Source organism: Mirounga leonina, unplaced genomic scaffold (genome assembly GCF_011800145.1).
Source record: "Mirounga leonina isolate KUSES-001 unplaced genomic scaffold, KU_Mleo_1.0 Mir_418, whole genome shotgun sequence".
Taxonomy (NCBI): Eukaryota; Metazoa; Chordata; class Mammalia; order Carnivora; family Phocidae; genus Mirounga; species Mirounga leonina.
In genome coordinates this window covers 10232309-10244789 of record NW_023270739.1, presented here as the reverse complement: position 1 = coordinate 10244789, position 12481 = coordinate 10232309, and the positions used below count along the sequence as shown (strand labels likewise).

General features: G+C 46.5%; 1 protein-coding gene across 2 annotated transcripts in view; it reads right to left on the bottom strand.

Moving 5' to 3' along the window:
• LARGE1 (LARGE xylosyl- and glucuronyltransferase 1) overlaps positions 1-12481 on the bottom strand; it is a 514447-nt gene that overhangs the window by 474417 nt on the left and 27549 nt on the right. The gene's annotated exons all lie outside the window — the stretch shown is intronic.

Here is a 12481-nt window from a genome sequence, read left to right as displayed (position 1 = left end):
TACGGGGGAGCTCACCATGGGCCAAGCACGCTGCATCTTGCAGGAAGTAGGGAGGAATCCTCCCAATACCCCATGACACGTGGAGTCCTTACGCCCACTTGACAGATGAGGAAACGGACTCACAGAAAGGCTTAGTGATGTGCCCAGTCACCCAGCTAGGCGGTGGTACAGTGCAAATTCAAACCAGCCCCTGCTCATCAACTACAAATCCACCCCCTCATTTCATGTCTCCACGAGCCCTTGCTCCGGTGCGAAAACACTCCTTTACCCCATTTTTCGGTAAAGTTAACACTGCTCTCTCTCTTTTCATAAAACCAATCACTCCTTCCCTTGGTCCCCATGAACTTTAAACACCATGTATCCTGTACCTCCAACAAAGTGTTAGAATTCATTGCTTATGTGTCTGTTACCTCCATCAACAGTCTCGGGCTCTTCGCAGGAGAAGCTATGCTTTATCCATAAGTGTACCTTCAGTTCCTGGCCCAGAATCAGGAACACAGGAATTACTCAATAAATATCTGCTCACTGGAAGAAATAATCAACCAAGCCGCCCATCTTGACTACCGTTTTTTGCACTGAATATCACTTTTCCCAACCAGCTTCCTTTATCTGCATTCTGATGTTCCTCCCCATGGGTGGCTCCTCCACCAATCTGTCTGCATGGAGAGAAGCCAAACACATCGCTTCCCATTGCAGCCTGGTAACACCAATTGTCACCTCTCCACTCTTATTAATTGCTGGGTTAATCAAACACTCCAAATTGTGCCCACCCACGCTAACACGAAAGCATCTCTGGATGACCAAGAAAACAGGTTTAAGCGGAAGCAAAAGCCAGGATCTCAGAGCCTTTTGGACCCAGCCTGGCTGCCATATTTCTCAGTCTGTGTGGGTCCAAGTCACATCAGACAGAAGAACAGTCTTGACCACAGTCTCCGCCATCCCGGGCTTCCACGCGGCAGGTCGGTATCAGGGTGAGCGCTGCCGTACGTTCTCATTTGAGCGCCCTCACAATGCTGTGAGTAGGCCAGGGTTGCGCCAGCCTTCAGGTAAGGACGCGGAGGCTCAGCTGAGAAAAGCGCCACAGACTCGCCCAGGGCCACCACGCGGATCGCTGCACGAGGCCCACCCGGGTCCCCACCGTCCAGGATGTGAGAACCACACTCCCGCCTCCTCCTTGGGGCCTGGCCCACTCTCCCTGACTCACCTGCCTTGCTCTGATCACCTCATCGAAGCGGGGCTGCCCCACATGGTTTGGGTTTTCTTTCCTCCGGGTACGTTTCCCCATCCCTCCCCATCGGAACCTCCAGCTGAATCTTGCTTTCAAATTCTGGGACAAGTTTCCCTATAGACGCTTTCGTTCCCTCCGCTTCTCTCGTTTGTGACCGGGGCGTTGATGGAGGTACAGTCCTCTGCCTCACACGCACCTGTCTCTGTGCACCATTCCGTGAGCAGCAAACACAGCGGCGGTGGGAGGAACAAAGAGGGGGAAGATTTACTGTATATGCTCATGTGCTCTTTTAGGCTTCTGATTGCAAAGAACAATGTCATCCTTCCAACTGTCCCCTTCTACTTTAGCAAAAGCAGCTTTCTTTGTGCTCAATAAAGATGCCACGCAGGCCGTGAGGCCAACCCGCGATGACATTCCCTGACAGGCTTCCATATGGAGAGTCTAACATTCCAGACGCCTTTGCCACGTACCAGGGTTCCAGAAGCATAGTTACGAGCACCCCTGGGGCCGAGAACGGAGTTCTGCGCACAAGAATGCTGCCTGGCTTCCTGTCCGGCTTCGCAAGCAAACCGCTCAAAGCCTGCAGTGGGCCCGGGAGTGCTAAGTCACCTCCTGCTCCCCCAAACAGCAGGTGGAGAACTCGAAGGGAAGGCGTGCATCTCTGTGGGAAGGCTGATCTAAGCCTGATCTAAGCCTCTCCGCCCAGAGAGGAATCTAGGAAATGGGAGGTAACACAGAATCACAATCAAGTTTCTCAAACGTAGGTAATAAACCGACCCCTTTCAAAGGGGAGGGGGACGCTGATTCAAAAGCACAGATCTTCTTTTATGAAACTACTTGTCACCTGCAAAAGATCACAGCAAAGATTCACGGCTATTTTTGTTTGGTTGGTTGGTTGAGCATCAAAACATAAACCCCGAATTTAAAAAGTTTTGTTGAATTAGCAGCTCCCTCTTCCAGGACCTACAGAATAAAGACCCACCTGCGAGTCTGTTCCACCCAAGGTTAAGCCTTAAGGGTTAGGGAAACAGTTACGTAGAGCAACATAGTGATGCCTCGCCTGTGTATGAGCACGTGGACACGGACATCTGGGACTTGTTCTCCAGGGCAGGAGGCTGACTGCAGAAGTCCCCAAGGGAGCAACGACCAGGACCAACACATGACACGGAAGTTCCCACAACACACGAACAGAGTAGGTGCTAACACCCTTCCCACGGCTGCCGAACTGCCATTGTCCTTCCATACTCCTTGTCCTTCTGCTTGCTGAAAAAGGCCAGGGACCCGGGGCCAAGGAAATCCTCTGTTTAAAGCCATCTAACTTCTATCCAGATCTTGCCACAGCGGCTACCACTCCCGGGGCCCCCAGCAGTCACAAGGGGGCCAGGAGACGCACCAACAGGAAACACTGTGAAGCCGTGGGGAAAACACCCCAGACGAAATTCAGCTGGGAAAGCCAGGACTATCTCATCAGGAAAAATGGAACAGCAATGCTGACCTTTGTCAGAGAAGGGAACTAATGACAGTAAATCATGCACTTTGCAAATGAAAGTTCCATACATCCCACAGAACAATAGAACGCCCTTAATTACCTCATTACAGCACTTCCAGTAAACTCCTAAGGTTGGTCTCCCAACAACAGGTGTGCATTCCTGGGTTATAAAAGTGAGCCCCAATTTTTATTTTCTTCTGTTGTTCTTCTACCCTCTCTGCTGGGATTACCTTGAACTCCAAGAGCCCAAAATTATGGGGATTTCAACAGACTGATGGAGCCCTCTTTCGATTTATCGCTCCATACTCCAATTTTCCTCACGATGGACCACAAATCACTCTCCCTCTCCACAAATCCAGAGAGGCTATGAGACACGACACACAGCTGGATGAATTATGTGGACAGGGGGAAGACTTGTCACTTTGTGCCTCAGCTTCCGAATCAATATCCGAAGAAAGTTGGGTGAGAACATCCCTACAGACCTGCTGGGCCACCAACCCCAGGGGGAGACCGTGCAGCGGAAGCCACCAGAAGCCTGTTTTAGCCTCAGCACCTAAGCCCATTCCCATGTGACACGACGGAAAAGACAGCACACAGCCTCCAACACCAGCTGTGGGGAGGGCAGGCAGTGTCCCTCCAGCCCAAGTCACGGTCACCTCCTACCTAAATTAAAGCAAGCCCTTCCTACAGGGTCTCCCTGCTTCCATCTCTGCTCCCTACGGAGGATCCTCAACAGAGGAGGGTCCTAAGTGACCCTGAGAAATGGGTGGACTCAGGCCTCTCCTCCAACAGCCCCAGCCCACCACCTGAACCACTGAGCCTCCACTCCTCTCAGACCTCATCCCCCACTACTTTCCTCTGTGCTCCCTCCCTTCCAGACACTGACCTCCTGTGGTCTCTCAATTAACAATGGAAAAATGGCCTCAGGGCCTTTGCACTCACCCCAGCTCTTTCTCCCAATATCTCCATGACTCATTCCTTTACCTTTTCTGATGCTTGCTCAAATCACCTCCAAGAATCCCCACCTGAGCAAATGAAACCTGCAAACTCTATCCCCAACCCTCCGTCTCTCGCATCTGCAATTTCTTTTTCTCCCTTGTGCTCTCATCGTCACAGAAGGCTTGATATATTTTGCTTCTTTCGTTAGTCTGTCTCTCTCAACTGGAACGTAAGGTCCCGGAGGGCAGGAAGGCAGCTCATATGATAGGTCTCAGTCAACACTGGCTTCCTCCATTGACTACCACTTATTAGTCATTCCTAAGCGGACTGTCCCTCCAGGTTGCTAGGAACACATCACTTTAAAAGCATTTGTATATTTGCAAAGAACGTGGTCCTGGGTCACCGCCTGTGGGACCTCTTTGCTCTGATGGCATTAAAGCGTGGACTCTTCACACACAGCAATGGCTCAGGGTGAGTCAGCCCCGGAGAAGCTGCCCACTTACCCACATCTATTCTGAGGCCCTAACACGGCGCCAGCCCAAGCAAAGCGCCTGACATGATAAGGCCCATGCCCCATCCAAGCAACTGTGAGTTTGGCTGGAATGTCACAACTGAGCAAGGAATCAATCGGTGGGAGACCGGGCTGGGCCAGATGGGGGAGGCCCTGCAAGGCCAGATGCCACCGTCCTGCAGAGCTGCCAGATTCCTGAGGTCACTGCTTACACTGCTGAGGGCTGGCAACCGGCCTTTAATCTGCCTGCGCAGGGATGGGAGGCCTCCCTTCTCCTGCAAATCACACATGCGTGGTGACTCCAAAAGCCAACGCTCGCCTCCAAGGGACAATGACCGGAGCACCTCTAGGTTCCCCCAGCCGCTCAAGGCAACCTCCTTCCTGTTCTCTGAAGCCCAAGCTCCCTGCAGCCTCCAAGATGCTTGCCAAGCCTAAGGGCAGAGTCACCCTGAGCCCGTGATGCTACCAAGAGCACATGCATTTGTGAGGCTTTCTACCGGGGGAAAACAAAAACAAAAACAATTTTTTTAATAAAAGGCCAGGTAAGAACCTTGGGGAATAGGAATACCTGCAACATGTATGAATACCGAGCTAGGCAGTTTTCAAATGATGACTCCTTTCATCCTAATGCCCTGATTCAACATTAGCATCCCCACCTTACCCACGCAGAAACTGAGGTCCAGACGACAAGAAGTAATCCACTCCATCCTGAAAGTAACAGAGCTTGCTTTCAAACCCAGTTTGTATAGCATGAGGGTGTGAGTCTCACAAGCAACACCACCTTTCATAGAATCAAGAGGATCTATCCCTTTTTCGGTTGCTGAGAATAGAAGTTGCTACTGAGTCACTCTGTCACAAGCCGGTGTGTGTCCTAGGTGACCCTCGGCAGGGGGGAGCAGCTGAAACTCCAGACTGGAATCCAGACGCATACCTTCCTTTCGATGGCCCAATGACAGGTGGAGGTGACAGGACTCTGAAGTCCTAAGACCCAAGCTCAAATCAATCTCTCAAAGCCTCAGTCTGTTTATCTGCAAAACAGGAATGTTGATCCCATATCCACCTCCCATGGTTGCAGTAAGGACCTTATAATATTTATTGACAGAGCAATAAAAGGCCTGTTTTTGTGCTCTGTGACCTGTAAAATGCAGTTAGAACAAAGTTATAATTATGATGAAATCCAGTGAGTAAACACCCATTAAGGAGTTGAACATTAGGCATAAACAGCTCAGCTACCCTCCAGAGGAAAAAGCGTGGGTTCACCTGAGCTACAATTTCCTACTCACCTCCCGCTCAAGCCTCAGTCTCTCCAAACTTCATAAAGGACAAGAACATAGCCCTTATACTGACCTTCTAGGAGACACTCAATCTAGAAAGGGTGGGCTTAAATTACAAACTCCTCTGGTCAGCATTCCAGGTAAGTAGCCAAGGTGAGCTACAGGCTGCCCACGTCCCTCTTCCTGGACCCACCAGACACTGACCCAGGGCAGTCCTGCCCCATTGGTACTCAGCAGGTACACGTGGACCCAGTACATTCCTACGTCCCACCTTCCTCCACCGGGAGCACGGCAATCCCTCTTACACAATGTTCCCCCAACCTGAATGACCAGGGGCCACGTGTATAGAAAAGAAGTTGGCAGGGAATGCTTGTTTTGGCTTAGTTTTTATTCCAATGTTATTCAGGCCATCAAATGTAAAACGTTAAAATTTAAAAAATGATTTAAATAAATACTGATTGAGGGCTAAGTGCCAGGAACTGTGCCGAGTGCTACACATAGGGTAATAAAGAGATATACCCCCAGCCCTCATGAAACTTCCACTCTAGCAAGTCACCCAAGAAAGAAATGAACCAAAACATCCCACAAAAACCATAAAACAATTGCTACAATTTTTTAATAAAAGGCCAGGTAAGAACCTTGGGGAATAGGAATACCTGCAACATGTATGAATACTGAGCTAGGCAGTTTTCAAATGATGACTCCTTTCATCCTAATGCCCTGAAAATGGTCACAAAGCTCTTTTAAAAACACAGAAGGTTAGGGTGCCTGGGTGGCTCAGTTGGTTGAGTGTCTGACTCTTGATTTCAGCTCACATCATGATCTCAGGGTCGTGAGATGGAGCCCCGCATCAGGCTCCGCACTCAGCGCAGAGTCTGCTTAAGATTCTCTCTCCCTCTCCATCTGCCACTTGCACACGTGCACTTTCCCTCCCTCCCTCTCTCTAAAATAAATAAATAAACAAAACCTTTAAAAAAAAAAAAAAAACCACACACACACACACACACAGTCTGCAAGTTTTGACCTGAACAAGGCAGTGTGAGGATTGAGGGCTGGTAGGTAAACTGAGGTTGGGGAGTTCCAGGGCAGTGGTGGTGGATGAGAGCAGACTGCCAGGTGAAGGGCAGGGGGCACAAACATCCAATGGGGGCTGCACACCCAGGACCCGGGGTTCTAACACAACCTTGAAGGCAACAAATTTACCAGGTACCTGGTTGTTGTTGTTGTTTTTTTAAAGTTCAACATCAGTATAAGTTTACATTAAATCAACGTGATAGTCAATGCTGAACCTAATCCAACACTTTCTCAAGGGAATATGGTTTCCTCTGCTCAGGTCAACCAGAGTCTTTTGAGGTTAGCGCCACCCCCCCGCCCCCGGCCTTGTGCCTCCTTCATGTTGGAACACTGTGGAATGGCCCAGATGCCTCCATCACCATAAGCATCCCCATCCTTCCCGCATGAGCTTCACTTAATTGAACAGTAACCACTTGGTGCCAAAGCAATGTCTGGCTGGTGCAGATCCAGGGCCAGTATCTGGTTAGAGGTGGTCACACAGATAGCACAGAAGATACATTAATTTGAGATGACAACAAAATGTCAATTTAGAAAAATTTAATTGGGAAAAAGAAGTCTCCAGGAGAACACCTGTAAGCCCATGAAGGGACTCTGAGACACAAAGTCCTAGTGAATGACCCTCTTCCCTTCCACGTGTCAAAAATCTCCACACCCTCAAAAAAATCCCTCCCCATTGCCATTTCAACCACCTCTCCACTTTGCTTCCAGTCTCAGACATGGGGTGTGTCCTGTGGATAAATGCAATAATTATGCTTGTGAGGGCCAGTACTTGAGCCCACACGGGGGTGAGAAAGGGGCTAACATTCACAGAAGCCCTCCTACCTAAAAGCACCTCCAAATGTCCTCACACCATACTCCGTTTCATAAAATACCTCACCCATTGTGGAAATGAGAAAGCCAGGAATGTTTTTAGTAGCTTGCTTAAGAGTCAGTCACCCACTTAGTCAAGCACCGAATTTATTTGTTTTTATCTTTTTTAAAGATTTTATTTATTTATTTGACAGAAAGAGACACAGCAAGAGAGGGAACACAAGCAGGGGGAGTGGGAGAGGGAGAAGCAGGCTTCCTGCTGAGCAGGGAGCCCGATGCGGGGCTCGATCCCAGGACCCTGGGATCATGACCTGAGCCGAAGGCAGACGCTGAATGACTGAGCCACCCAGGCGCCCCTCGAGCACCAAATTTAATCGAGGTCTGTCTGATCCTCAGGCTTGGGCTCAGTGCAGCCCCTCACCTCATTCCCCCAAAGAAAACCCTCTCCTTTGAATTGTAAACAACAGGTGTCTCCAGAATTCTTCCCCAGCTCCCTTCAGAAGCACAGTGGTTTTCCTTTTAATTACATGAGCTTGTCCTCAAGCCTCCTCATTCAATATAAATGAAAAACATTCTGATTCCACTGTATCACCTTCCCGTTTTAATTGTCAGATTTGCACGTGTAGCTGTCTGACAACTTTGTGGCAAAGGTCCTGGAGTTTCACTCCCTCCGGGACCAGGTGGACTTCTGTGCCCCGACCAGCATTCCTTGGCACCATTTATGACATCTTTTTCAGCGGGAGAAAAGAAAACGTATCCTTTGGAGTCCATCCATTCATAAGTTTGAGCCGGAATAATACATATTTGGAAACTATGCAAAATAGTTTCCTGAAATAAACTTTTTTTTTCCCTCTTGGTTGCCTCTGAAGTTCTAACAGAGGCAAAAGTCAAATAGGGCCTCTGTTCCATCAACTCAAGTCCGTCGCGCTTACTGAGAACATCCGATCTGGGAAGGTGGGCGCTGGGCCTGCCATCTGCTGGGGGTCCCACAGGCACTCACCAGCAGGGAGGAAAGGAGACCCCGCCAAAGCTCAGCAAAGCACCCATATAAGATGCCAGTGTAAGAAATACAGGTTCAAGCGGCTAGCTCCACTATAAGCAGGGGGATCATTTGAACTGGGTCTGAAACGGAGAGTGGTCTGCATGACCGGAAGGCAGGGCAGATGAGAAGCGAACAGAAATTGATTCATTCATTTGCTATTTACAGAGTGCTCACAAAGCGGAAAAGGTCCTAAGCTCAGTGCCAGAAATACAGGAAAATAGACATGGTCCCTGCCCCTGGTGGGGTATGCAATCTCCCAGGATAAACAATGATAAACACGTAGGCAAACACAAATGACCAGCTATGTCAGCACTGAAAGAGATGCCCCCAAGTGTCTGCCCATAAACGGGGACCCCCGGCTGATGCCTGCCAAACCTTCCCAGCCTGGCAGACACACTGGTTCCTCAGGAGTGGCAAAGAGCAATGGTGGACAGGTCTGCAAAGAGAAGGGGATAGGAAACCAAAGATTTGTGGGTACCTACTAAGTTTTAGGGACAGACTCAGTACAGCTGAAGGGTTAGGAGCATGACCCTGAGGGGTTCAAATCCTAGTTCTCCCCCACCTTAGCCCTGTAGCTATTAGTGGAGTTATCAAACTTCATTTGTAAGGTGGGGATCATCATCCAATTTATCCCATCATAGGGTTTTCTGTGAGGATTCAGAATGTCAAATGAATCCATTCATGCAGAGGTTAAAAAGAGTTCCTGGTGCATAGCTGGTGCTAAAACAAAAAAAGAAAGAAAAAAGAAAAAGAAATCTTAGCTTTTTTTTCTTCTTTTAATTAACCTGTATAACTCTAGGATGTGGATTTTTATCTTGATTTCACAGATGAAGAAACAGAGGCTCAGAAAACTATTACAGAACGTCACCAAATTCTCCCAGGTAAGTGCTGGGGCTAGGATTCAAGTCTGGGTCAAGTTGAGAGTCATCAGTAAATAGCTTCAAAACCCGAGAGTCGCTGGGTCTAAGCCTATTGAGGTTTGAACTAGCACGAGCCACTCCAAATTTATTTAATACCTGCAGAATTCCAAATTCCTAGCTCTCTTCAAGAGAATCATTATCTTGGTGATGAGCCAGGCTTACTAGGCAAAAATTCCTCAAGTTGTTTAAGACAAGAATGGGTCCCAGTTCCTTCTGTTGGGCTGCCTCAGTTTCCCTAAAGTGACAAGCATTAGGGAAGCTGGAAATAAAAAGGTTATGAGATTGTAGAGACTCAAGTTTTCACAGCTTTGTTGGTCACAAGAGCTCACAAGGTTCACTGCAAGCACCCCCCTCACCCAACAGACCAGAACAACAAACATTTATAAATGAGCACCTGCCGTGTCCCAGAAGCCACACTGGGCACTGGGGGACGGGTGTATGGTTTCTGTAAACTCACGGCTCCTCTGCAGGGAAGCCCCTTGCTTTTCCCTTGCCGAATTCAGACTCACTGACGACTCATCTAAGAGTTCACCACTTCCAGAAGGTGCTACCTATCTTTTCTGTGCTCTCCCCAATACCTATAAATATTTCCAGGATCTCCATCACTGACCTGGCCTCACTCTTTTATAAAGATCAATCCAGAAACCCATCTCCTTACCAGCTATAATTTCCATATAAATACTAGTCCTTCTTAATAGATTTATTCTTTTTTTTTTTCATTTAACAGATGCCATCTGAGCACCTACTGTGTGCAAAACATCATCCTATGTGCTAGTCATACAAAAATGAATGGAGAGGATGTCAATCTAATGGGAGAGACAGGTACAGGGAGTAGAATGTTACCGTGTGGCTTAGCAAGTTACCCACCCTCTCTGGCTTGCTTAATTTACCTGGAAAATGGAATTAACATTAGTAGCTATCACTGCTTCGTAGGTGATGATGAGGATTACATGAGATCATGCCTATAAAGTGCTGAGCAATCACATCCCTGGCACTCAGTAGGTATGCCAAATACACACTGGGCAGTTCTTTGTGATAAGCATTGTAAATATTGGTGGTCATCAAAGGGAGGTGCTGCTCTCTGACACCAATGTAGCTTTAAGTCTTAAGAGTCTTCTTTGGTCCAATGGACTTCACAGATATATTAAGAACATTCCAACACAAAGCAACAGAATACACATTCTTCTCTCTAGTGCCCATGGAACATTCTCCAGAATAGATCACATCCTAGGTCACAAATCAGGTCTTAACTGGTACCAAAAGACTGGGATCATTCCCTGCATATTTTCAGACCACAGTGCTTTGAAACTAGAACTCAATCACAAGAGGAAAGTTGGAAAGAACTCAAATACATGGAGGCTAAAGAGCATCTTACTAAAGAATGAATGGGCCAACCAGGAAATTAAAGAAGAATTAAAAAAATTCATGGAAACAAATGAAAATGAAACACAACTGTTCAAAATCTTTGGGATGCAGCAAAGGCAGTCCTAAGAGGAAAGTATATAGCAATACAAGCCTTTCTCAAGAAACAAGAAAGGTCTCAAATACACAACCAAACCCTACACCTAAAGGAGCTGGAGAAAGAACAGCAGATAAAGCCTAAACCCAGCAGGAGAAGAGAAATAATAAAGATCAGAGCAGAAATCAATGGAATAGAAACCAAAAGAACAGTAGAACAGATCAACGAAACTAGGAACTGGTTCTTTGAAAGATTTAATAAGACTGATATACCCTTGGCCAGACTTATCAAAAAGAGAAATGACCCAAATAAATAAAATCATGAATGAAAAAGATGACAACCAACACCAAAGAAATACAAACAATTAGAAGAACATATTATTAGCAACTATATGCCAGCAAATTAGATAATCTGGAAGAAATGGATGCATTCCTAGAGATGTATCAACTACCAAAACTGAACCAGGAAGAAATAGAAAACCTTAACAGACCTATAACCACTAAGGAAATTGAAGAGGTCATCAAAAATCTCCCAACAAACAAGAGCCCAGGGCCAGATGGCTTCCCAAGGGAATTCTATCAAACATTTAAAGAAGATTAATACCTATTCTTCTGAAACTGTTCCAAAAAATAGAAATGGAAGGAAAACTTCCAAACTCGTTTTATGAGGCCACCATTACCTTGATCCCAAAACCTGACAAAGACCCCATCAAAAAGGAGAATTACAGACCAATATTCCTGATGAACATGGATGCAAAAACTCTCACCAAAATACTAGCCAACAGGATCCAACAGTACATTAAAAGGATTATTCACTACGACCAAGTGGGATTTATTCCTGGGCTGCAAGGTTGGTTCAACATCTGCAAATCAATCAATGTGATGCAATACATTAATAAAAGAACAAGAACCATATGATCCTCTCAATAGATGCAGAAAAAGCATTTGACAAAGTACAGCATCCTTTCTTGATCAAAATTCTTTAGAGTATAGGGATAGAGGGTACATACCTCAATATCATAAAAGCCATCTATGAAAAACCCACAGTGAATATCATTCTCAATGGGGAAAAACTGAGAGCTTTCCCCCTAAGGTCAGGAACACGGCAGCGATGTCCACTCTCACCACTGCTATTCAACATAGTATTATAAGTCCTAACCACAGCAATCAGACAACAAAAAGAAATAAAAGACATCCAAATTAGCAAGGAAGAAGTCAAACTCTCACTCTTTGCAGATGATATCATACTTTATGTGGAAAACCCAAAAAACTCCACCCCAAAACTGCTAGAACTCATACAGGAATTCAGTAAAGTGGCAGGATATAAAATCAATGCACAGAAATCAGTGGCATTCCTATACACCAACAACAAGACAGAAGAAAGAGAAATTAAGGAGTCGATCCCATTTACAATTGCACCCAAAACCATAAGATACCTAGGAATAAATCTAACCAAAGAGGCAAAGGATCTGTACTCCAAAAACTATAAAATACTCATGAAAGAAATTGAGGAAGACACAAAGAAATGGAGAAACGTTCCATGCTCATGTTTTGGAAGAACAAATATTGTGAAGATGTCAATGCTACCTAGAGCAATCTACACATTCAATGCAATTCCTATCAAAATACCATCCACTTGTTTCAAAGAAATGGAACAAATAATCCTAAAATTTGTATGGAATCAGAAAAGACCCCAAATAGCCAGAGGAATGTTGAAAAAGAAAAGCAAAGCTGGT